Source organism: Bufo gargarizans, chromosome 8 (genome assembly GCF_014858855.1).
Source record: "Bufo gargarizans isolate SCDJY-AF-19 chromosome 8, ASM1485885v1, whole genome shotgun sequence".
NCBI lineage: Eukaryota > Metazoa > Chordata > Amphibia > Anura > Bufonidae > Bufo > Bufo gargarizans.
Genome location: NC_058087.1, coordinates 84,809,633 through 84,837,237, shown reverse-complemented (window position 1 = coordinate 84,837,237; position 27,605 = coordinate 84,809,633). Strand labels below are relative to the sequence as shown.

The 27,605-nt window shown below is 42.7% G+C and overlaps 1 protein-coding gene across 2 annotated transcripts in view; it reads right to left on the bottom strand.

Moving 5' to 3' along the window:
* LOC122945346 overlaps positions 1–27,294 on the bottom strand; it is an 82,786-nt gene extending 55,492 nt beyond the window's left edge. For both annotated transcript variants that reach the window (XM_044304417.1, XM_044304416.1), the window contains exons 1-2: positions 27,229–27,294; positions 27,002–27,090 (exon numbers count right to left, since the gene is read on the bottom strand). The gene's annotated coding sequence lies outside the window, so the exon portion shown is untranslated. The remainder of the gene's footprint in view (positions 1–27,001; positions 27,091–27,228) is intronic.
* Positions 27,295–27,605: the final 311 nt, after the last annotated feature.

The following is a 27,605-nucleotide window of genomic DNA, read 5'->3' as shown; positions in this document are numbered from 1 at the left end:
GACGTCTGAATGGAGCCTTACAGGGGGGTTATCAATGACAGGGGGTGATCAGGGTAATCAGGGTGATCACCCCCCTGTCACTGATCACCCCCCCTGTAAGGCTCCATTCAGACGTCCGCATGATTTTTTACGGATCCATGGATACATGGATCGGATCCACAAAACGCATGCGGACGTCTGAATGGAGCCTTACAGGGGGGTTATCAATGACAGGGGGTGATCAGGGTGATCACCCCCCTGTCACTGATCACCCCCCCTGTAAGGCTCCATTCAGACATCCGCATGATTTTTTTACGGATCCATGGATACATGGATCGGATCCACAGAACGCATGCGGACGTCTGAATGGAGCCTTACAGGGGGGTTATCAATGACAGGGGGTGATCAGGGTAATCAGGGTGATCACCCCCCTGTCACTGATCACCCCCCCTGTAAGGCTCCATTCAGACGTCCGCATGATATTTACGGATACATGGATACATGGATCGGATCCGTAAAAATCATGCGGACGTCTGAATGGAGCCTTACAGGGGGGTGATCAATGACAGGGGGGTGATCAATGACAGGGGGTGATCAGGGAGTGTATATGGGTGATCACCCGCCTGTCATTGATCACCCCCCCGTAAGGCTCCATTCAGACGTCCGCATGATTTTTACGGATCCATGGATACATGGATCGGATCCGTAAAAATCATGCGGACGTCTGAATGGAGCCTGACAGGGCGGTGATCAATGACAGGGGGTGATCAGGGAGTGTATATGGGTGATCACCCGCCTGTCATTGATCAACCCCCTGTAAGGCGCCATTCAGACGTCCGCATGATTTTTACGGATCCATGGATACATGGATCGGATCCGTAAAAATCATGCGGACGTCTGAATGGAGCCTTACAGGGGGGTGATCAATGACAGGGGGGTGATCAATGACAGGGGGTGATCAGGGAGTGTATATGGGTGATCACCCGCCTGTCATTGATCACCCCCCTGTAAGGCTCCATTCAGACGTCCGCATGATTTTTACGGATCCATGGATACATGGATCGGATCCGTAAAAATCATGCGGACGTCTGAACGGAGCCTGACAGGGGGGTGATCAATGACAGGGCGGTGATCAATGACAGGGGGGTGATCAGGGAGTTTATATGGGGTGATCAGGGGTTTATAAGGGGTTAATAAGTGACGGGGGGGGAGGGTGTAGTGTAGTGTAGTGTAGTGTGGTGTTTGGTGGGACTGTACTGACCTACCTGAGTCCTCTGGTGGTCGATCCTAACAAAAGGGACCACCAGAGGACCAGGTAGGAGGTATATTAGACGCTGTTATGAAAACAGCGTCTAATATACCTGTTAGGGGTTAAAAAATTCGGATCTCCAGCCTGCCAGCGAGCGATCGCCGCTGGCAGGCTGGAGATCCACTCGCTTACCTTCCGTTCCTGTGAGCGCGCGCGCCTGTGTGCGCGCGTTCACAGGAAATCTCGCGTCTCGCGAGAAGACGCGTATATGCGTCCAGGAGGAATAAAGCAACCACCTCCCGGACGCATATATGCGTACAGCGGTCGGGAGGTGGTTAAAGGTCTAGTGTTGGCTAGGCTTAAGAGAAACTCATTTTGTCTCTCCATTTAGTTAAAGTTAAATCAAACAAAGGCCTAATGCGGGCATGGCTGCCTATCAGTCCTCCCCACAAAGGGGGGAAAGGAAGACTTTGTATGTACTTGCCCACTTCCTCGCCCGTGGGACGAGCTACAAATGTTCAGCCTTTCAAGGGCAACGCCCATAAGAAATTAACAATCCAGAATCAAATTCTGGATCCCTATTATCGATACAATCCTTAAGATCTAATTCCATTGCCTCATAGCAAACATGTTCCATGATCTCTCATGGCTAATGGTAATATCATATGTTTAGGAGTAGATAGTAATGCATTTCCTACTCCTCTCACCAATTAATTACCGTCTTAAGGGTGTGCAAAATTAAATAAAATAAAAAAGTGCTTTCTGGGAGTAGTAAATAAAAATTCTAATTCAAATTTACTGTCTCCAATTAATAACCACATTTTTGAGTTTCTGATAAATAATTTCAGATTCTTGGAAGATGGGTCATCTCGGACAGGAGATGCTGTTCCTACTTAATCTCCCTCCAGCAATGTTAGTGCAGGAGACAGAGCGGAAGACACTCGCGGAGGTTTGTAAGATGGCTGAGGGTAAGACTGCTAACATCAATATTAACACCTTAAGGACCCGGCTCATTTTCACCTTTTCACCTTAATGACCAGGCCATTTTTTTCAAATCTGACCAGTGTCACTTTAAGTGGTAATAACTTTAAAACGCTTTAACTTATCCAGGCCATTCTGAGATTGTTTTTTCGGCACATATTGTACTTTATGACACTGGTAAAATGAAGTAAAAAAAAAAGTTTTTATTTATAAAAAAAATACCAAATTTACCCAAAATTTGTAAAAAAAAATTGCTAATTTCCAAGTTTCAATTTCTCTACTTCTATAATACATAGTAATACCTCCAAACATATTTATTACTTTACATTCCCCATATGTCTACTTCATGTTTGCATCATTTTGGGAATGATATTTTATATTTTGGGGATGTTACAAGTCTTAGAAGTTTGGAAGCAAATCTTGAAATTGTTCAGAACTTTTCAAAAACCCAAGTTTTAGGGACCAGTTCCGGTCTGAAGTCACTTTGTGAGGCTTATATAATAGAAACCACCCAAAAATGACACCATTCTAGAAACTACACCCCTCAAGGTATTCAAAACTGATTTTACTAACTTTTTTTGACCCTTTAGGTGTTCCACAAGAATTAATGGAAAATACAGATACAATTTCAAAATTTCACTTTTTTGGCATATTTTCCATTTTAATATTTTTTTCCAGTTACAAAGCAAGGGTTAACAGCCAAACAAAACTCATTACTTATGGCCCTGATTCTGTAGTTTACAGAAACGCCCCATATGTGGTCGTAAACCACTGTACAGGCACACGGTAGGACACAGAAGGAAAGGAATGCCATACGGTTTTGGAAAGACAGATTTTGCTAGACAGTTTTTTTTGGACACCATGTCCCATTTGAAGCCTCCCTGATGCAGCCCTAGAGTAGAAACTCCATAAAAATGACTCCATCTAAGAAACTACACCCCTCAATGTATTCAAAACTGATTTTACAAACGTTGTTAACCCTTTAGGTGTTCCACAAGAGTTATTGGCAAATAGAGATGAAATTTCAGAATTTCAATTTTTGGGCAAATTTTCCATTTTACTATTTTTTTTCCAGTTACAAAGCAAGGGTTAACAGCCAAACAAAACTCATTATTTATGGCCCCGATTCTGTCAGTTTACAGAAACACCTCCATATGTGTTCGAAAACCTCTGTACGGGCACACGTCAGGGCGCAGAAGGAAAGGAATGCCATACGGTTTTTGGAAGGCAGATTTTGGTAGACAGTTTTGTTGGACACCATGTCCCATTTGAAGCCCCCCTGATGCACCCCTAGAGTAAAAACTCCAAAAAATTTACCCCATTTTAGAAACTACGGGATAGGGTGGAAGTTTTGTTGGTACTAGTTTAGGGTACATATGATTTTTGGTTGCTCTATATTACACTTTTTGTGAGGCAAGGTAACAAGAAATAGCTTTTTTGGCACCTTTTTTTTGTGTTATTTACAACATTCATCTGACAGGTTATATCATGTGGTATTTTTATAGAGCAGGTTGTCACGGACGCGGCGATACCTAATATGTATACAATTTTTTTATTTATGTAAGTTTTACACAATGATTTCATTTTTGAAACAAAAAAATATGTTTTAGTGTCTCCATAGTCTGAGAGCCATAGTTTTTTCAGTTTTTGGGCGAATATCTAAAGTAGGGTCTCATTTTTTGTGGGATGAGATAACGGTTTTATTGGCACTTATTTGGGGGGCATATGACTTTTTGATCGCTTGCTATTACACTTTTTGTGACATAAGATGACAAAAAATGGCTTTTTTTACACCGTTTTTATTTTTATTTTTTTTACGGTGTTCACCTGAGGGGTTAGGTCATGCGATATTTTTATAGAGCCGGTCGATACCGATGCGGCGATACCTAATATGTATACTTTTTTTTCTTTATGTAAGTTTTACACAATGATTTCATTTTTGAAACAAAAAAAAATCATGTTTTAGTGTTTCCATAGTCTAAGAGCCATCGTTTTTTCAGTTTTTGGGCCATTATCTTGGCTAGGGTATTTTTTTTGTGGGATGAGATGACAGTTTGATTGTTTGGGGTGCATATGACTTTTTGATCGCTTGCTATTACACTTTTTGTTATGTAAGGTGACGCGGCGATACCTAATATGTATACTTTTTTTATTTATGTAAGTTTTACACAATAATATCATTTTTGAAACAAAAAAAAATCATGTTATAGTGTCCCCATAGTTTTTTATTTTTTGGGCCATTGTCTCATGTAGGGGCTCATTTTTTGCGGGATGAGGTGACGGTTTGATTGGTTTTATTTTGGCGTACATGCGACTCTTTTGATCACTTTTATTAGCTTTTTTGGGAAGTAAGGTGGGCAAAATTTCTATTTCCTGATAGTTTTTATTTTTTTATTTTTATAGCGTTCACTGTGCGGAGAAAGTAACATGACCGTTTTATAGATCAGGTCGTTACGGACACGGCGATACCTAATATGTGTAGTGTATTTTATTTTTTACACTTTTATTCAGTGATAAATGTGTTTTTATTATATTTTTTTTTACATTTTTTGGACCCAGACCCACTTGGTTCTTGAAGATCCAGTGGGTCTGATGTCTGTATAATACAGTACAGTACAACATATATTGTACTGTACTGTATTTTACTTACACTGAACAGATCTATGCTTTTAGCATAGATCTGTTCAGCACCATGGACAGCAGGACGCCTGAGAAGGCATCCTGTTGCCATGGGAACCTTCCCCGTCTGCCACAACTGAGCAGACGGGGAAGGGGAAGGAGGGGAGCTCCCTCCCTCTGTACCCCCATCCATCTGGGGGCTGCAAAGGTACAGCAGCCCCCCGATGGCAGAGGGGGGAGCTCCCTTACTTAACCCTTTCCATACTGCGGTCCGTACGGACCGCAGAATGGAAAGGGTGAAACAGCTAAACGGCTGACATCGCAGCGATGTCAGTCGTTTATACCAGAGTGTCAGCAATGTGCTGACACTCTGGTATACCACTGACCCACCAATGAAAATTCAGCGGGAGGCGGGCGGGGGATCGCGATCTCGCCTGCCGCACCGCCCACAAACCGCCCCCCTGCACCCCGCAACATAAATGAATTCAGGGGTGCAGGGGGGGGTTAAAAAAATTAGATTTTGGCCATTTTTAGGTTTCTGATCCCTGCGGTCCCTGACTACATAAAGCGCTGCAAACCGCAGGTCTGATTTGACCTGCGGTTTGCAGCAATCGCCGATATGGGGGGGTCACAGGACCCCCCTCGACATTGAGCCTGGGTGCCTGGCTGTGTGTAACAGCCAGCACTCAGCGCTGTCACCATGTCTGCAGACATGGTGACAGTTTAATGCCAGGACGAGTATACTCGTCCTGGAGTGCTAAGTACCGTTGCTCCAGGACGAGTATACTCGTCCAAGGTCCTGAAGGGGTTAATCCAGGTATGCCTTCGGTATCACTCATTATTATGGTCTAATCTGGTGAAGCAGAGATTTAGTTTGATCCATGGGTAAGCCCATCAATAATGAATGCTGAGTGTATGAAAGATGTTTGATGCCCTGATGCTGCCTGAAAAGGTAGAGGATAACTATTACCTGAAGTCTATGCTAAGTGGAAATCTGTGTGAGGCTGAAAGGAAACATCAAAGGATAAAGGTAGAAGTGATGATTGGACTCTGGACCGTTGGTAAGAAACTCTTCCTTTAGAGGGCACTCTACATAAAGAGGATGGATTTAGAACATGGGCAAATGGGGAGAGAGAAGGTGTGATTGGGTTCTGTGGTGAATTGCTCCTGGGTTCAACAATGCTGCCACTAGATTAGTTGAAGGTGAATGCTATAATAATGATGGGAGAACTATGGGAGTTCCAGGAAGGTATATGCCAAGTTCATCTTACCCATTTCAGAGACTGGGGATTGACTACATTCAAAACAAAGGTGGAACAGTGTGAATATGTCTGTGTCTGTATTGATCTCTTTTAAGGATATTCTGAGATTTGGCCTGTAGCAAAAGCTACAGCTAAAAGATACTGACTGAGGTAAGAGAACCTACCCCTAGGGTTTTTTCCTCCATCCGGTACACATCTAACCAGAAGATAGGTCTAAGTCCTTTTGAAGTACTCTTTGGGAATGCCCCTAGATTTGGTCTCTATTTCTCCAATAGTTCCAGATGCAGCATAGTCGTTTTTCAAATTATGTTGTCTGTTGCACAAATTATTGTCTAATGTGTATTTCCAAATTTTAGTTGTTTCCTAGAATCCAGACTGTATAGAAGCAATTCATTCTTTACAATCAGGATATTGGGTAGTGATGAAATGAGAGACGTGCGGAAAGTCCTAGAGCTACGGTATGAAGATCTACATCAAGTCCTTATAACCGCCGCCACTGCTGTCGAATTGGAAGGAGAAACTGATCGTATTGCAATCAAGTGCCAGGACTATAAGAGCCATAATGTTTTGTTTAATGTCGTATTGTCTGTTTCATATTGTATAAGGGGGAAATCACAGTCAAATCAAATTCCAACGGTATTATATTATCAAGATGAGTCAGGAACAACTAAGTTGACTTTTGCATTATAGTTGACTGTAAGACAGATGACAGATAGAACACTTGGTTTTGGTCTGATAAGTCCATCTGTGTGACTGGAACTGACCCAGTCTATGGTAATTGTGTTTAGATATGACCACACCAACTGAGGATATGGGAGATTAACAGAATGGAGTACTAGTCTGAAGTGTTGGGAATATAAACCCGTGGAAACTACCTCTAGAGTCAGTAAGGTGAAATATGGCAAAGGAATGACTTTCCTGAAGGGAACACCACCAAACAGTTGTAAACATGAGTGTAATCCTCTGTTCGCGTCCATTAGAAATCCTATCCAACAGGATTCGGTGATACAGGGAGTGCAGAATTATTAGGCAAGTTGTATTTTTGAGGATTAATTTTATTATTGAACAACAACCATGTTCTCAATGAACCCAAAAAACTCATTAATATCAAAGCTGAATATTTTTGGAAGTAGTTTTTAGTTTGTTTTTAGTTTTAGCTATTTTAGGGGGATATCTGTGTGTGCAGGTGACTATTACTGTACATAATTATTAGGCAACTTAACAAAAAACTAATATATACCCATTTCAATTATTTATTTTTACCAGTGAAACCAATATAACATCTCAACATTCACAAATATACATTTCTGACATTCAAAAACAAAACAAAAACAAATCAGTGACCAATATAGCCACCTTTCTTTGCAAGGACACTCAAAAGCCTGCCATCCATGGATTCTGTCCGTGTTTTGATCTGTTCACCATCAACATTGCGTGCAGCAGCAACCACAGCCTCCCAGACACTGTTCAGAGAGGTGTACTGTTTTCCCTCCTTGTAAATCTCACATTTGATGATGGACCACAGGTTCTCAATGGGGTTCAGATCAGGTGAACAAGGAGGCCATGTCATTAGATTTTCTTCTTTTATACCCTTTCTTGCCAGCCACGTTGTGGAGTACTTGGACGCATGTGATGGAGCATTGTCCTGCATGAAAATCATGTTTTTCTTGCCTTGCAGACTTCTTCCTGTACCACTGCTTGAAGAAGGTGTCTTCCAGAAACTGGCAGTAGGACTGGGAGTTGAGCTTGACTCCATCCTCAACCCAAAAAGGCCCCACAAGCTCATCTTTGATGATACCAGCCCAAACCAGTACTCCACCTCCACCTTGCTGGCGTCTGAGTCGGACTGGAGCTCTCTGCCCTTTACCAATCCAGCCATCTGGCCCATCAAGACTCACTCTCATTTCATCAGTCCATAAAACCTTAGAAAAATCAGTCTTGAGATATTTCTTGGCCCAGTCTTGACGTTTCAGCTTGTGTGTCTTGTTCAGTGGTGGTCGTCTTTCAGCCTTTCTTACCTTGGCCATGTCTCTGAGTATTGCACACCTTGTGCTTTTGGGCACTCCAGTGATGTTGCAGCTCTGAAATATGGCCAAACTGGTGGCAAGTGGCATCTTGGCAGCTGCACGCTTGACTTTTCTCAGTTCATGGGCAGTTATTTTGCGCCTTGGTTTTTCCACACGCTTCTTGTGACCCTGTTGACTATTTTGAATGAAACGCTTGATTGTTCGATGATCACGCTTCAGAAGCTTTGCAATTTTAAGAGTGCTGCATCCCTCTGCAAGATATCTCACTATTTTTGACTTTTCTGAGCCTGTCAAGTCCTTCTTTTGACCCATTTTGCCAAAGGAAAGGAAGTTGCCTAATAATTATGCACACCTGATATAGGGTGTTGATGTCATTAGACCACACCCCTTCTCATTACAGAGATGCACATCACCTAATATGCTTAATTGGTAGTAGGCTTTCGAGCCTATACAGCTTGGAGTAAAACAACATGCATAAAGAGGATGATGTGGTCAAAATACTCATTTGCCTAATAATTCTGCACGTAGTGTATATGTGTTAGGAGCACGTGTAAGTGACAAAGATCCCCTAGGCAAATTTAGAATGTTGGTAAGGGAAAAACCTCAAAGTTCAGTTGCATCTGTGGCTCCTACATCCTTACCTATAGTAGGCATTAAATATTTGGCCAATTTAAAAATATGACAAACTGGCCTTAGAGACAGGATTTATACAGGGAAGCCCTTTGGTGTTTTCCCCCCAGGATATTGTTTTTAATTAATTCAGCTGAAGAAGACAAGTAGTGACTCTGATAGTTCCTACTGGTCATATCTGGTGATTGTGTGGAGATTTAAAACTCCGACCAGGGATGCAGGTAGAATGAAGTGGCCAATGTACCCTGATCAAGTACTAATGCCATTTGTTCTATTCTCACCTCCCGAGTGAGATCAAATGAGTAGGAAAAAACAATGTCCGGTCACGACTAAGGAGGTCACTCCCTACATCCTTGACTCATATGTATACATGGATGCCATAGGAATCTGTAGAAGAGTTTCTAATTTAAAGCAAAAAGTCAGATAGTTGCAGGATTTGAGTCATTAATTCCCACGATTAGTAGTGAAATAAATAAATAAATAAAAAATGTAGATTTGATTAACATCTCTATTGTCATCAACAGAGATTTGTGAATCATATCTGTGATGCTGTGAAGGGAATAGTGGAACAACTGAGCTCCTTTTCAGTGATGACTCTGGTCCTTGACAGCAGAAAAAAGAAGGGGTCTACAGGAACTGCTGCATCTACATTCCAGACAACAGTGCCCCTGATGGAAGGATCACCAAGAATCTGAGGAAATTGATGGACTTTATCAAATGAACTGATGGGAAAAATTATGAAATTAATAATATCATGGCTATAATAATGTTTTGGGAACTGGTTCAGCGACTACAATGTTTTTAGCATTTGGTTTTAACAGGCTGTTATATAGTTCTCCATTTTAGGAAAATTGTTTTTAAAATGTTTTACTACATCTATGCCCACACTATATATATATGTGCTGTGCCCCTGTCAAAGACAAAGATTATTCCATCTTAAAGTAAATAAAACCTTGCTGATAGTTGCAGGGTAAATAGGACAAGGTGAAGGCAAACCCAAAAGGGAATTGAGGGGACCTGGTGAAGCAATAAGGAAAGTCCAGATCTTCGCTGTTTAGGGCGTTGGGAGAGTACCTCACTTTGCCTTTGCACCTTTGGTCTATTTCCCGCAAAAGGAGGGATTTGTGAGAGATGGACTTTGTTTCTCTATGTGTATGTGGTGTGAACATTCTGTAGTACACATTTTTGTCCACAAGATGGCCGCAAACCAGATGTTTGAGCCATTTGTGCATTCTTTTGTTTAAGGTAAATGGGGGGGGGGGGGGGGGGGGATTACATTACAGTTTTCAAACATACCTATGAACTCAGTTGAAGTTGCTGAAACCACTCCTATCAGGTTAAGGAGCCAATAGTCTCTTCTTAAGGAACACGCCTTTTGTGATGTCATGTCTGCTACATATATATGTGAATTTATTTTTAAATAAACGAGGGTCTTGCTCAAAGGGATGAGGAAGTGCTTTCCCATGAAACCACCTAGTGTGTCTGGTCTCATTATGAAAGCTGTATGGCATGCACATACTTATACCGTATTTATTGGCGTATAACACGCACCTTCATTTTAAGAGGGAAATTTCAGGAAAAAAAGGGTAGCTCAGAACTTTTTTTTATTAATATTATTACCACTTATAAGGTAAATAATGTAAAAGGATGACACTTATGGGGCTCTGTGGATGACACTTATGTCATCCACAGATCCCCATAAGTGTCATCTACAGATCCCCCATCAGATGGATCAGTGTGGAGAGAGGAGGCGGGGACACTCATGGCGGGGCCCGATGCAGTGACTCTACTCTAATACACCGGGCCCCGCAACTGTTAAACATTCAATCTGATCTCTTGAAGACGCGCTGTACGGTACTTACTGTAGTACCGGAGGTATAACATTAAGACGGCGCGGACCGGCATCTCCCTCGGTCATGCGCCGCCTGTCTCAGCTCCCTCCTGATGCGCTGCCTGCCCCAGCTCCCTCCTCATGCGCCGCCTGCCCCAGCTCCCTCCTCATGCGCCGCCTGCCTGCTTATCTCACTTTATGAATGAACAGGCAGGCGGCGCATGACAGAGTGAGCTGGGGCAGGCGCCGCATGACAGAGGGAGCTGGGACAGGCGGCGCATGAGGAGGGAGCTGCGGCAGGCGCTGCGCCGTCTTAATGTTATACCTCCGGTATGTAAAAACATGGCTTCTTAACATTATATCGGCGTATAACACGCATACATCATTTTCCCCCTATTTTCAGGGGGAAAAAGTGCATGTTATACGCCGATAAATACGGTACTTCTAATTGATTTGGCACCACACAAAGAAGAAGGAAATTGTATGAATTGCGATGACATACATTATGGGGGCACCAGGAAGAAGGGGTGAGAGGAGCACTATGGGGGAATATACTGGGGGCACTATATAGGGGTATTTTATATTGGCACATTATGAGGGCACTATGGGGACATTAGCTCAACTGGGGCATTAAAAGGTGGCATTTTAAGGAGAATTATTACTACTGGGGGGTCTATGGGGAACATGATTACTAGTATGGACACTATGAGAGCATTATTACTTCTGGGGCACAGTGGGGACATGTTGGGGGCACTGTAGGAGCAATATTACTACCATGTGTGCTCTAGCAGAGAATTATATCTATTGGTGGGACTTTTTGGAGCACTATTACTATGGGGGCACCTTGGCATAGTATCAGCTTACCACAATTATTTTTGGGGGACGTTATGTTTACACTATTAGTGTCAGGGGCACTACTTGCTGGGGGCAGTTATTTTAGGGCACTGTGTGACAATAATTATTGAAGGGCACTATCTGCATGATACTACTATTATCAGGGGGTTTATCTGTTTCTGCAGTATAGTATTGGGGAGCAGAGCGGCACAGTATTGGGGGTGGTAGGATGAATTGTCCAGAAGATGGGAGAACTAAGATTTTGGTTATTAAACTGCAGAGACAAAAAAAGGCTGAAAAATGGGGGTCTGGTGGTCTGAAGGTCTGAAAGAAGAAGATGAGGAAAAAGAACATCTACATCAAAGAGACGTCACTGGATGTAAGAGGTATGTGGCACTGTATTAGCCTGTATGTAGGGGTTAGTAGTACAGTACTATCTGTACATTGTAAAAAAAATTGTAATCTGAAAAATACTATATATTTGTGTCAGAAGTTGTGCTTTAATTTTTAAAATAATGATATAGCCATTTTACTTTTGTGCTGATTCTTTTTTTTCTCTCTATATTAAAGGGACACTATAGTCACCAGAAAAACAACAGCTAAACGTAGTAGTTCTGGTGTCTATAGCATGTCTCTGCAAGCTTTTTAAATGTAAATACTGCCTTTTCAGAATAAAAGGCAGTATTTACATTACTGCCAAGGAACACCTCTAGTGGCCACTCATCATTATTGAAGTTTACTACTCTACCAGGTGTGTGGATTTTTGTGTGTGTGTGTGTGTTGTGGTGGAGGGTGTGATTGCATGCTAGGGTGTGGGAAGGCAGGATCAAGGGGGCCCAAGTAAATTTTTGCCCAGGATCCAATCAAAATTAAAGACGGCCGTGGCCGGACCTGTTGTATGACAGACATGGGTAGCACACAGCGGACCCCATAAGTCAATGGAGTCTGTTGTGAGCTACCCATGTACGTCATGCCACAGATCCAGCGCTGCATTATGTCATCTGTTGTTTTCGATCTTTGTAACAGAAAATAATGCAGCAGTATTTTCAATGGAGGCTATGAACTAGGCCTCCATAGCAGATGTGGACAGAGCCTAAGGCTTATTGCATACGAATGTGTGCACTCCGTGGCCGTATTGCGGACCGCATCACGGATGCGGACCCATACACTTCAATGGGTCCGCAAATCCGGAGATGCGGAATGGTGCAGAACGGAACCCTATGGAAGCACTACAGAGAGCTTCTGTGCGGTTTGGGGCTGTACTTCTGTTCCGAAAAAAGATGGAACATGTCCTATCTTTTTGTGGAACGGCCAGATAGCGGACCCATTAAAGTGAATGGGTCCGCGATCTGCTGCAGCTGCCTCGCGGTGGGTGTTCGCGCATTGCGGCCCGCAGCACAGCCACAGGGCGCACACATTTGTGGCAAGAGGCCTAAGGGATATGCCCATGAGTGTGATTGCCAAAAAGAGAAGGACATTTATGCGTTCTATCACTTTTAGGGGGGTGTCCTCCTGGGGCTCTGATGTTCTCAATCTACTGCCATATGACATAAGGTCTCATTCACACATATTTTTGTCAGTATTTTCTGTACTTTGTTCTTTTTGTTAAACTAGAGATTTTCAGTACTTTTAGGAGCAAGGTAAGAAAAGTAACAGAAGTGTAGAATTCAGCAGATATCTCACTCGAATTTAGCCAAATGGAACCGACTGACCATAATGGGTTCCTTTTGAGAGTCCGGTTTAAAAAAATAAAAATATAAATCACTGTTAAAGGGGCGGGCACTGTGGAAGTCATTGTTAAAAGGGCAGGCACTGTGGAAGTCACTATTAAAGGGGTGGTCGCTGTTAAAGGGGCAGGCACTGTGGAGGTCAATGTTAAAGCGGTGGGCACTGTGAAAGGTCATTGTTAAAGGGGCAGGTACTTTAGAGTTCACTGTTATGGGGGAAACTGTCAATATCTTTTTACGGGAAACATAAAATGAAATAGATGAAATATACCCGTGCGAAGACGGGTCCTTCTGCTAGTACATCTATAATTATGCACTAAAGCTAGATTCACCACTACTGTGGAGTCTCCAGTCTGGTAAAATGGACAAAAAAAGCAGGGCATGCTACGCTATTTTATCCTTTTCTTTTTGTCTGGTAAAATGACAGAAACTGCAAGAAACCCCAAGTATGAAATCGAGTCGGGAATAATTGCGGGCAAAACCTGCTTTTACTTTCACTTTCAGCTGCATTCACAGCATCCCACAGCTTGGAATGTCAGCTTTCAAACAATACAAGGCCCACATCTCTAGCTGGCACCAAACCAGATATATGAGCAGCTAAAGCAGCCTCTCCTCCCTGTCAGTGTGGAGAAGAATGATGGAGAAGCTGCAGAGCTGACAGGCTGCAGGCAGAGAGAAAAAAATAAAATAAAATTATATATATAGAAATATGACACTATCATCATTGACACAAAATAATGTAAAAATTGCTGCTTTTTCAAACGTTCCCCCTACAAATAAAATAATACGTTATTTAATACACAATATATGCCCCAAAATGGTTCCTAAAAAACCTACAACTAATCCCGCAAAATAAAAAATAAAAATTTAGAAGAAAAAATTAAAAAGTTATGACTGCTAAAACACAAAGGGAGGAAATAGTATTGGGTTTTAAGGCTAAAATAAAATAAAAAAATGCCCTGATTTGTGCGCCAACAAGATTAACTGCAGACACACATTACAAATCTACAATTTAAAAAAGTGACATTTTTGGGAGGGTTTTTCCAATTTTAACATGACTATTAAGGCTGTTTCACATGAGTGGATGCCGTACGTGTCATCCACTGCGTGAATGACAGCCAAGACCCGTTCCGGAAAGCAGAGACATGGAGCATTATTCATGATTGATAATGATCTGTGCCTCTCTGTGATCTTTTTACTACAAAATCACAGTGAGATAAAGCTGTCACCGTAATTTTGTAGCAAAAAGAACACAGAGAGGCACAGAGCATTATCACTCATGGTAAGGCTCCATGTCTTTGCTGTCCAGTGCGGGGTTTGGCTGTCATTCACGCAGTGGATGACATGCACTGCATACGCTCATGTGAAACAGCTCTTAGGAGGTTAAAGGGAGCCTGTCACATGATTTTCACCAATATAACCAACAGCACTGCCCCACAGAATATTTCAAACATACCTGTGTGTACCTAGTGTCTTTAGTCCAAGTGCAGAAAATGTGCTTTTATTCTGCTTAATAACGGCTCCTAAGGCTACTGTCACACTAGCGTTTTGCTGGATCCAACAGGGTTCAGCAAAAATGCTTCCATTACTGATAATACAACCATCTGCATCTGTTTAACGGATCCGGTTGTATTATCTTTAACATAGCCAAGACGGATCCGTCATGAACTCCATTAAAAGTCAATGGAGGATGGATAAAAGATTGGATATTAGCAAATGTTGTGCCCATTCACAAGAAAGGTAGTAGGGAGGAATCGGGCAACTATAGGCCAGTAAGCCTGACATCAATAGTGGGGAAATTAATGGGAACAATACTTAAGGAGAGGATTGTGGAACATCTAAAATCCCATGGATTGAAAGATGAAAAAAAGCATGGGTTTACTTCAGGGAGCTCATATCAAACTAATCTTATTAATTTTTTTGATTGGGTGACTAAAATAATAGATGGCGGAGTTGCAGTAGACATCGCTTATCTAGACTTTAGCAAGGCTTTTGATACTGTCCCACATAGAAGACTTATCAATAAATTGCAGTCTTTGTGCTTGGACTCCCATATTGTTGAATGAATTAGGCCTCATGCACACAACCGTTCAGTTTTTTGTGGTCCGCAACCCGCAGATCCGCAAAAAAACTGAAGCCGCCCCTGTGCCTTCCGCAATTTGCTGAATGGAATGGGCGGCGGTCAATATAAATGCCTATTCTTGTCCGCAAAGTGTGGACAAGAATAGGACATGTTATATTTTTTTAGCGGGGCCGCGGAACGCAGTCACTTACTTTTGTATTTTTTTATATTTTCATCCAATTTTTATGTTTTCTCTGAATATATTTTTACAATCCATACAGACTCATTTGAACTTGACCTAATTAGGTACTCACCTAATATTAGTACCACTCACAAACCTCGCAACCTTTTTCCTATCCGGTACACACACCTAGTGTCCGGAGGTCCCACCACCACCACCACCTCTTTTACTCCACGTCATTCCCCTTCCAAGAGACACCATATCCTATACCAGATTTGAACTAATTTTAGTTATTTAAAATAAAACCATTATTTATCCCAAATACGAGTGTGCCTGCTACCTTCTGTATCATTTCCATTATTCCTTTGACTAGGTGAGTCAAACCAGCAGATCAGCACCTCTACCATTCAATTGAACAGTTGAGCCGTGTTATATATTTATTATAACTAAAATGTAATGTTGATAAGTGCAAGATAATGCACCTGGGGCGTAAAAACCCAAGAGCAGAATATAAATTCAGTGATACAGTCCTAACCTCAGTATCTGAGGAAAGGGATTTAGGGGTCATTATTTCAGAAGACTTAAAGGTAGGCAGACAATGTCATAGAGCAGCAGGAAATGCTAGGAGAATGCTTGGGTGTATAGGGAGAGGAATTACTAGTAGAAAGAGGGAGGTGCTCATGCCGCTCTACAGAGCACTAGTGAGACCTCATTTGGAGTATTGTGCGCAGTACTGGAGACCATATCTCCAGAAGGATATCGATACTTTGGAGAGAGTTCAGAGAAGAGCTACTAAACTGGTACATTGATTGCAGGATAAAACTTACCAGGAAAGAATAAAGGACCTTAACATGTATAGCTTGGAAGAAAGACGAGACAGAGGGGATATGATAGAAACTTTTAAAAACATAAAGGGAATCAACAAGGTAAAAGAGGAGAGAATATTTAAAAGAAGAAAAACTGCTACAAGAGGACATCATTTTAAATTAGAGGGGCAAAGGTTTAAAGGTAATATCAGGAAGTATTACTTTACTGAGAGAGCAGTGGATGCATGGAATAGCCTTCCTGCAGAAGTGGTAGCTGCAAATACAGTGGAGGAGTTTAAGCATGCATGGGATAGGCATAAGGCCATCCTTCATATAAGATAGGGCCAAGGGCTATTCATAGTATTCAGTATATTGGGCACACTAGATGGGCCAAATGGTTCTTATCTGCAGACCCATTCTATGTTTCTATGGATCCATCTTTTATTGTGTCAGAGAAAACGGCGGCATGCTGCGGTTTGCTCTTCGGTATGATCAGTTCTGTTCAGTTCAATCTTGTCCCCATTGACAGTGAATGGGGACAAAACTGAAGCATTTTTTTCCGGTATTGAGACCCTATGACGAATCTCAATACCAGAAAATATTAACGCTAATGTGAAAGTTAGCCTATGTGTCCAGCGTGGGCAGTCTTTCCATTCCAAATGCCCAAAGCAACCCATACTGAAGAGGAAGGGGTTAATTACAGCATTATATCCACTACATCGGAAGATATAGCTGTCAGAAAGAGTTGGGAGTGAAAGCAGTTAAACCTGTATTTACTTTCGCTTTCAGGTGCCTTCACAGCCACCACCCCCTTCAAAGTCTAGTTTCTTTGGGCACATGGAAGAGCAAAGCTTACCCAACCAGGCATTTGGGAGCCATTTTTTCAGCAGAATAAAAGCACGTTTTATTCTGTAATAAAGACACAAGGTACAGATAGGTATGTTTGTAATGTGTTTGCCATCTTGTGTGGGGCAGTGCTGTTACTTATATTGGTGAAAATGATGTGGCAGACTCCCTGTAACATGTACTTGATGGATTGGGGGTGGTCTGCTAACTATCGACTGTCTTGATACTAGAATATCAAAACTATAAAAAGAGCTGTCCTCAGAGACAAGGCATTGTACTGACAAACACCTCCAGAAATGATCCAGTTGGCCTTTGCTGCAATAGAAATGTTAAGTATATAGCCAGTGGCGTACCTACCATATAGGCAGACCACGCAGCTGCTATGGGGCCCGTGAGGAAGAGGGGCCCGCAGTGGAGGAGAGGCCCCGCCCCTTCTATCTTCCTAACTGTCTCCCGTCTGCTAGCCCCGCCTCCTAGCCCCGCCTCCCGTCAGCTAGCTCCGCCTCCCGCCTGTTAGCTCCATTATGCCTGATTCCTCTCTGGATTGCCACTACCCCACCAGTAATGAAGTAAGTGACCACTTGTAGATGAGGGGGGAGTCACTCAGCTTTCCCAGGCTATTCCTCTGCACATATGTCATTCAGAACAGGAGGAAAGCTGGGTGCTATTATGTAATGTGACTCGGCTTTCCTGATGTCCTGCATGGCACAAGTGCAGAGGCATGAGAAGATATGAGGGGAGGTGGGAGTTGTGTTACTTTCTCATGTCTCTCCACATGTGCCATGCAGGGCAGCAGAAAAGCTGGGTGCTATTACATCATGCAATGTCCCTCAGATTTCCTGCTATCCTGCAAGGCATAAATGCAGATAATAAGAACATGGTAAGGCAGGGGGGAGGGGTTCACCCAGCTTTCCCAGAGACTCCTGTCTCTGCACATGTGTCATGCAGGATAGCGAGTAATGTCACTGTCTCCCAGCTGTCCTGCATGACACAGAGGATGGGGGAAGGGGGCACTCACTTCCTCAAACTTTTCTCATGTCTCTGCGCATGTGCCATGCTGGACAGCAGGAAAGTTGGGTGGTATTTAGAGATGAGCGAACTTCTGTTTTAAGTTCGGCGTCTAAAGTTCGGGTTTGGATTAGCGGAGAATCCCGATCTGGAACCGGATATGGATTCCGACTTCCGTTGTGGTCCGTGGTAGCGGAATCAATAATCGGCCATTATTGATTCCGCTACCACGGACCACAACGGAAGTCGGAATCCATATCCGGTTCCAGATCGGGATTCTCCGCTAATCCAAACCCGAACTTTAGACGCCGAACTTAAAACAGAGGTTCGCTCATCTCTAGTGGTATTACATCATGTAACGCCCCAGATTCTTGTCAATATATGCTGAACACCGCCGGGAACTATCAGATCCCATTCTCTATAAGGCGACTTTCACACTTGCGGCAGGACGGATCCAACAGGCTGTTCACCCTGTCGGATCCGTCCTGTGGCTATTTCGCGCGACCGCCGCTCTGTCCCCATTGACTATAACAGGGGCGGAGCTCTGGCGCAGCATGGCGGTGCACGGCGAAAGCCGCCGGACTAAAAGGTACTGCATGTCTGACTTTTTAGTCCGGCGACTTTCGCCGTGCACCATATAGTCAATGGGGATGGAGCGGCGGTCAGGCGGCACGGCGAAATAGCCACAGGATGGATCCGACATGGTGAACAGCCTGTCGGATCCGTCCTGCCGCAAGTGTGAAAGTAGCCTAATGGGTCTGTTGGGATCCGGCATGAGTACTGCCATTTTGTAGAACAAAATACTTCTGCATGAGGTGGGGCAGGGGAGAAGTTAGGGAGGGAAGTAAGAGGAGCCCGGGCGTATAGTAGGAGGGACTAGGAACGGGCATGGGGGCCCAATCTAAATTCTTGCTATGGGGCCCAATGATTTCTGTGTACGCCCCTGTATATAGCACCAAGCAACCCAAACCTCACCACACTCTACATCTGGAGTTTTAATTGTATGAGTAGTTACTACTCCTGTTCCACGTGCCTCTTGGTATAGCTCCTGACTGCAAAAAAAGGCCGCAGTCAAGAGATCCAAACAGCTGTCTTTACTTGGTAGACAGACAGTGTTGCAACAAAGGAGAAAGGAATTATTTATTTTCAAGACCAATTTTTTAAGAAAAAAAAACACAATTTTGCTATAATTTTTTTATTTGTTTTAATTTTTCAAAGTTACAAATTGCTGGGAAAAAAAAACAACTCTACTGATACAGGAGCATATAAATACCATACAATTACAGATCATCATCCTGAGGCTGGGATTTCAATTTCTGTTGTTGAGCACCATTTCAGGAGCAGAAAAATTAAAATAACAAAAGCGGTGGAACCATCAAATGACTGCAAAGAACAGCGCCCAATGGACCGCGTTAGCTGTAATGGCATTGTCAGGTTTCCAATAGAAAACCCGGCATTTTACTGGCACAGCATGTTGCACTGTCCTGTATCTATGACAGGCTCTATGACAGCAGAATCTAACAGCCTCTGATGCAGATGTGAACCTAGCCTTATGATAAACCCTCTGCCAATGAAGTGCTATATGTTACCTATACAGATGCATCTCAATAAATTAGAATATCATCGAAAAGTTAATTTATTTAAATAATTCAGTTGAAAAATTCATTACATTCATTACACACAGAGCGATCTATTTCAAGTGTTTATTTCTCTTAATGTTGATGGTTATAGCTTATAGCTAATGAAAACCCAAAAGTCACTATCTCAGAAAATTTGAATATTGTGAAAAAGTTCAATATTGTAGAATCATGGTGTCACACTCTAATCAGATAATCAACACAAGCCATCTGCAAAGGTTTCCTAAGCCTTTAAATTGCCCCTCAGCCTGGTTCAGTAGGCTACACAATCATGGGGAAGACTGCTGACTTAGGCGGCATTCACACGTCCGTGGAACGCGGTCCGTGTAATACCGGCGTGAATGTCATAGCAACAAATGACACTGTGCACTCTGAAGAAATCCAGGCCGGTATCACACGGACGGTGTTCCACGGTGTTAATGCAGCCTTATCCAAGAGACACCCTCCACCAGGATGGCAAGTCAATTGAGGTAATTGCTAAAGAAGCTGGCTGTTCACAGAGTGCCGTATCCAAGCAGATTAATAGAAAGTGAAAAAGTGTGGTAGAAAAAGGTGCACAATCAGCAGGAATTACTGCAGCCTTGAAAGGATTGTCAAGAAAAGGCCATTCAAGAATTTGTGGGAGATTGTAAAGGAATGGACTGTGGTCAGAGTCAGTGCTTCAAGAGCCACCACACCCAGACATTTCCAGGACATGGGCTATCGCATTCCTTGTGTCAAGCCACTCACGACCCAGAGACAATGTCAGAAGCGTCTTAACTGGACTAAGGAGAAAAAGTCCTGTTTTCAGATTAAAGTAAATTTTGCATTTCATTTGGAAATTAAGGTTCCAGAGTCTGTAGGAAGAGTGGAGAGGCACACAATTCAAGGTGCTTGAGGTCAAGTATGAAGTTTCCACAGTCAGTAATGGTTTGTGGAACCATGTCATCTGCTGGTGTTGGTCCACTGTGTTATTGTCAAGAGGAAGATGAGAGACACCAGACCCTTCAATGCAGACAAGCTGAAGGCCATAATTAAAAGCAATCTGGGGTTCCATAACACCTCGGCAGTGCCACAGGCTGATTGCCTCCATGCCACGCCCCATTGATGCAGTAATTCATGCAAAAGAAGTCCCGACCAAGTATTGAGTACATATACTATACATACTTTTCAGTAGGCCAACATTTTTGTATTAAAATCATTTTTTGAATTGGTCTTATATAATATTCTATTTTGGGTTTTCATTAGCTGTATGCAGGGTCCATTGTCTAAGGGGGCCCCGTGCTTCAGTGATGCTGTTCAGCTGAACGTCCGAAGAAGCAAATGGGTGGACAGTTAAACAGCTGCATTTTACAATGCAGTGTACGGTCTCCTCCCTCACATGTAAGAGAAATCATTACGCTAGTAATGCTGTGCGCACGTGTCCTTTTCTCTTTCTGCTCTGCTGCTGTATGTCTATGTGGGACAGCAGCAGTGAACAAACAGCTGATCGGCGGGGATGTCGGACATCGGACTGTGTTTTTAGCACATTATTACAAGATGTGGGCCCCCTCTTTTGATTTTGCCCAGGGCCACATTTTGTCTAAAACAGACCCTGGCTGTAAGCCATAATCATCAACATTAAAGGAAATAAACACTCGAAATAGATCACTCTGTGTGTAATGAATCTAGAATATATGAATTTCACTTTTTGAATTGAATTAACGAAAACAAATTAACTTTTCGATAATATTTATTGAAATTCGCCAGTACTATATACAGCTTAGGTGAGCTAAGTACAGCAGAAACAGCTGCCTTACCACCCCCACCCCATTATAATAAGTGCTAAGAGCTACAGACAAAACCGACAGAACTGTTAGGCCCCGTCCACTGTCCACACATTTTGCAGGCTGAATTAGGTTCGGATTCTGCACCAAAAAGCCTCTGGGTGCATGGAAACGGCCTCCTATAGTTCTCGTCGGGGGCCACTCTGTGGTTCATGTGGCCTTGGTTTACTGCTGTGACTACAGCAAGAGAAGGATGTTGTGGCCACAAATCAGTCTCGTGTGTCGATGCGGCTGCTGTTTAGTGAGGAATCCACACCAAATTCCGCCAGCAACAATTCAGTGGCCAAAGGACATGTCTACAGAACATCAGCACACTACAGGGTACCAGCGGACAGGAGAGCAAGACAGGACCTAAATTATACAACACATTGCAATGGAAGAGAAGACTCAGTGATACTGGAAAGGACAACAATACATAAGTACTAATGGGTTCCACTATAACAGCACCACAAAAATACCTGCTATATTGTCATCTAGGAAGTTTGGAGTTAAAGGGATTGTCTCTTTTCATCAAATTATCATGTGGGGAATGTTAATACAAGGCACTTACTAATGTATTGTGATTACCCATATTGCTTTCTTTGCTGGCTGGATTAATTTTTCCCATCATATTATACACAGCTCGTTTGCATGGTTATGACCACCCTGCATTCCAGTGCTGGACGTGCTTGCACACTACGAGAAAGCGCCAGTCTCTCTAGTGGTCGGGACCATAGGAGCGTACATAGGCTGGTGATTTTTTTTCTATAATGTTAAAGATGTAGTTTCTGATCATTTGAATTCCATTTTAAGACCTGTGAATGCAGTTGCAGGGAGTAAGGCTTTGTCTACATATTTTCTCAAGGTTGTTTAGGGATTCTGACTCACTGCAGACCTGGGAACTGGCCCCGCCAAGGTCTGGGGTCAGAGCAGATGAACAACACGTACACAGTGACAATTATGGAGCGCATGCGCTGGCTATGTTCCACTAGGGAATTGAGCTTTTTGTTTAATCTGTATAAAGCTGTAACCCTTCAGGAAAGAAGCCAGAAGATCATCCTACGGGGGAGGGGATGGGGAGGGGACGGGGAGGGGACGCCTCTGTAGGGAACTAATTGGCGTTTGCCCGATCGAGTCTTTGAGTGCTTTCACTGAAAGGGCTTCCCAGCTGATGTGTCGCTGTCAGATGATGTTAACTCAATAGGTGATGTATGTACTTTAATTTTGGATGAAGTCAGGACTCCAGTTGAAGTGTAGATATACAAGTCATTGTGTATTATGTTCTTTATCCTTTGTTTATACAGTGCTGCCCATAATTATTCATACCCCTGGCAAATTTTGACTTAAAGGGACACTGACAGGGCCAATAAGCATATTGAGGTATATATATGGCAGTACAGGTCTTATAATGGGTATTACAATCATCTAAGTTTGCTGGGCGGCTTCTGCGGTCCCTGCTCTGAAGCGCTGCGCTTAACAGTGCCCAGCGCATGCGCCGGATCTTGTGAAGTCCGGTACAGTAAGCGCCGCCCAGCTCATCAATATTCACTTCGCTGGGCGGCGCTTACTGTCCCCGACTTCACAAGATCCGGCGCATGCTCCGGGCACTGTTCAGCGCAGAGCTTCAGAGCGGGGACAGCAGAAGCCGCCCAGCAAACTGAATATTTATGAGCTGGGTGGCGCTTCAAAGCGGCAGTTGGGGGAGGCTGGCTGGGCGCAAGAGAGGTGAAACGCCGCCCCTTGGGCAGATTGAAGACCGTTGGAGCAGGTTATAAAACTTAAGTTTACTGTATGTATAAGGTGGACAGGGGGGATACTTAGATGATTGTAATACCCATTATAAGACCTGTACTGCCATATATATACCTCAATATGCTTATTGGCCCTGTCAGTGTCCCTTTAAAGTTACTTTTATTCAACCAGCAATTATTTTTTTGACAGGAAATGACATAGGTGTCTCCCAAAAGATAAGTCGATGTACAAGAGGCATTATTGTGGAAAAAAACAATTTCTCAGCTTTTATTTACATTTGAGCAAAAAGTGTCCAGTACTAAATTATTCATACCCTTTACAAACTGTCACAGTCTGTGGGAAAATCAAAAGTTCTATACCATTCTAAATAGTCCAAGCTGTTCTAAGCACCCTAATTACCCTGATTAATTGGGAACAGCAGCTCTCTGCAGTTGTCTTGTGGACTGTCATGGTTAAGACAAAGGAGCTCAGTGAGGACCGGCGGCTGCACACTGTGGCTGCTCACAAGTCAGGATAGGGCTACAAGGCCATTTCTAAATGTTTTCAAGTTCCAGTGACTACAGTTCAAAGTATTATTAAAAAATACAAGATGCTCCGCACAGTGGAAAATCTCATTGGACGTGGTCGGAAGCCAAAAGTGACACCTGTGCTGGCCAGGAGGATAGTTAGAGAGGTGAAAAAGAATCCAAGAATCACCACCAAGGCCATCCTGGTGAATCTGGGCTCTGCTGGTGGCAATGTCTCAAGGCAGATAATCCAACGGACACTGCACACTGCTGGGTTCCACGGATGCAGACCAAGGAGGACGCCACTTCTCCAGATAAGGCACACAAAAGCTCGCTTGGCCTTTGCAAAAGCTTATCTGGACAAAGAAGAAGACTTCTGGTCTTCTGTGTTATGGTCAGATGAAACAAAAATGTTATTGTTTGGTCACAATGATGTTTCCTTCATTTGCCATATAAAAGGAGAAGTCTTCCACCCAAAGAACACCATCCCCACTGTCAAACATGGTGGTGGGAACCTAATGCTTTGGGGGTGTTTTTCAGCCAATGGACCAGGGAACCTAATCATGGTAAACTGCACCGTGAAAAAAGAGCAATACATGAGGATTCTCAACGGCAACATCAGGCAGTCTGCAGAGAAACTTGGCCTTGGACACCAGTGGACATTTCAGCATGACAATGACCCAAAAAACACAGCAAAAGTGGTGAAGAAATGGTTAGCAGACAACAACATTAACGTTTTGGAGTGGCCCAGCCAGAGTCCAGACTTGAATCCAATTGAGAATCTGTGGAGGGAGCTAAAGATCAGGGTGATGGCAAGAAGACCCTCCAACCTGAAAGATTCGGAGCTCATTGCTAAAGATGAATGGGCAAAAATACCTGTGGAGACATGCAAAAAGCTGGTCTGCAATTATAGGAGGCATTCTATTGCTGTAATAGCCAATAAAGGCTTTTCTATTGATTATTGAGAAGGGTATGCATAATTTTGAACTGGACACTTTTTGCTTAAAGGGAACCTGTCACCGGGATTTTGTGTATAGAGCTGAGGACATGGTTTGCTAGATGGCCGCTAGCACATCCGCAATACCCAGTCCCCATAGCTCTGTGTGCTTTTATTGCTTAAAAAATCAATTTGATACATATGCAAATTAACCTGAGATGAGTCCTGTACGTGAGATGAGTCAGGGACAGGACTCTTCTCAGGGTAATTTGCATATGTATCAAATCTGTTTTCTTACACAATAAAAGCACACAGAGCTATGGGGACTGGGTATTGAGGATTTGCTAGCAGCCATCTATCAGCCCATGCCCTCAGCTCTATACACAAAATCTCGGTGACAGGTTCCCTTTAAATGTAAATAAAAGCTGAGAAAAGTTTTTTTCCCACAATAATGACTCTTGTATATCATCTTATTATCTTTTGGGAGACACCTATGTCATTTCCCGTCAGAAAAATGACTTGCTGGTTGAATAAAAGTAACTTTAAGTCAAAATTTGCCAGGGGTATGAATAATTATGGGCAGCACTGTAGCTAAGTGCAAAAGAAGGACATTAACCTTCTTTTGAAGTGTAGCTGTAGTTCAGTTATGAGTCTCTTTAACCCTTAGAGGACCCTGAGATTTTCCATTTTTGTGTTTTCGTTTTTCACTCCCCACCTTCCCATAGTCCTTTTTTATTTTTCCGTTCACATAGCCTTAGAAGAGCTTACTGTTTACTAGACAAGTTGTACTTTTTAATGGCACCATTTACAGGTGTATACCATGTAGTGGGAAGCGGGCAAAAAATTCCAAATAGGGTAGAATAGGGGGGAAAAAAACACAATTCTAACAAAGGTTTTATTTATTTTTTAATCATACCATACACTATGCGGTAAAATTTACCCGTTATCTTCAATCTCCAGGTCAGTAGAGTTACAACTATACCATACTTGTATATTTTTTCTTGCGTTTTAATACTGAAATTCTTTTTTAAACCTTTGAGAAAAAAAATAATGATCACCATTTTATGACCCCTATAACTTTTATGTAGTTATGTGTACGGAGGTGTGTGAGGGCTCATTTTTGACGGGCGAGCTGCACTTTTCAGTGATACCAATTTGAAGTGTGTGTCCGACTTTTTGATCACTTTTTATAAAAAAAAATATTGGCGAATTGAAGTGACAAAAAAATGGCAAATTGGCTGTTTTTATTTTTTTTCCCATTATGCCATTTTCCATATGCCATTAATATTGTTAAATTTTAATTGTATGGGCATTTTCGCAGACAGCGATGCCCATGAGATTTTTTTATTTTTTTTATTGGTTAAGTATTTTTATTTTAAGGAAAGGGGAGTGATTTGAACTTTTATTTTTTAAATATTTGTAAAAACTTTTTAATTTTTTTGCCTATTGTGTTCATTGATTGCTATATAGCCATCATTGAACAATTAGGCCTCTTTTACATGACCTTTTTTTTCCGTTTACGGGCTGGTTTTTTTCTGTTCCGTATACCGAATGGTTCTATTCATTTCAATGGTTCCACAAAAAAAAAAAAAAAAAAATGGAATGTGTTCTTTATGCATTCCATTTCTGTATTTCCGTTCCGTTAAAAGATAGAACATGCCCTATTGCCTGCAAATCACGTTCCGTGGCTCCATTCAAGTCAATGGGTCTGCAAAAAAGACAGAACACATACAGAAATGCATCCGTATGTCTTCCGTATCCGTTCTGTTTTTTGCGGAACCATCTATTGAAAATGTTATGCCCATCCCAATTTTTTACATGTAATTACTGTATACTGTATATGCCATATGGAAAAACGGAATGGAAAAATTGAACTGAAACACAAATCCGGAAAAAACTGCCCGCAAAACACAGAAAAAGCCATATAGTCGTTTGAAAGAGGCCTTAAAGGGGTTGTCTCACTTCAGTAAGTAGCATTTATTATGTAGAAAACGTTAATACAAGGCACTTACTATTGTATCGTTATTATACATATTTCTTCCTTTGCTGGTTGGATTCATTTTTCCATCACATTATTCACTGCTCGTTTCCATGGTTATGACCACCCTTCAATCCAGCAGTGGTGGTCCTACAGATGTCTGCACTGAGGTGACAGAGTGGTCTGGATAGAACATCCTCTACCAGTCCTCCCGGCTCCAGCCTGTGTCATAGTGCAGTGGGCTGCTGGCTGCGGCTTTCCAGACAGACTGACTAATCCATATTTGTGGATGCAAATAGGGGGGACATGGTGTCATGAACCCACTATTTACATGCGCAAGTATTGCAGTTATTTTTATTACTCACCTGGATTCAGAGGGGGATGGTACTGGCAGAAGACACCACTGGAGAAACTTGATTGGAGGAGACAGCAACGGATGATCATGTGAAGGTACCTATAAAAGAAGAGAAAAGACCATTACTGGGCACTCAAGTAAGTGGCAGTGAAGAAACCTGGAGGAAGAAACATAACCTGCACTTAAAAGAAAGTGGAAGATTTGCTAAAACAATTAATTAAAAAGGCAGAAACTTACAGAGGGGAACAGTGGCTCCGCAGATGTCTTCAGGATGATCGATCCAGTGCTGAGCCTGCTCTTCAATCAACTAATCTGGTCTGCGCACCAGACTTAGGCAGGAGCACAGAGCCGGACACAGAGGATGACATCATCACTGTGTCTCAGCCCAGCGTGCACCGCTCTCTCCCTGCCATGAAAAAGAGCTAGGAAGGAAAAAAGGAGCAACTTGTGTCCTCTGGATTCAGCAAAACGCAGGATACAAAAATGACCCTGCATCAGCCAGCACGAGGAACAGTTTCAGGAATTCAACTGCCAGGAAAGCACGTGCTTCCAGCCGTGACAGGACCGCCATCAATCCACAGGAGGGGAGATTCTATTCACTACACCCACAGGTC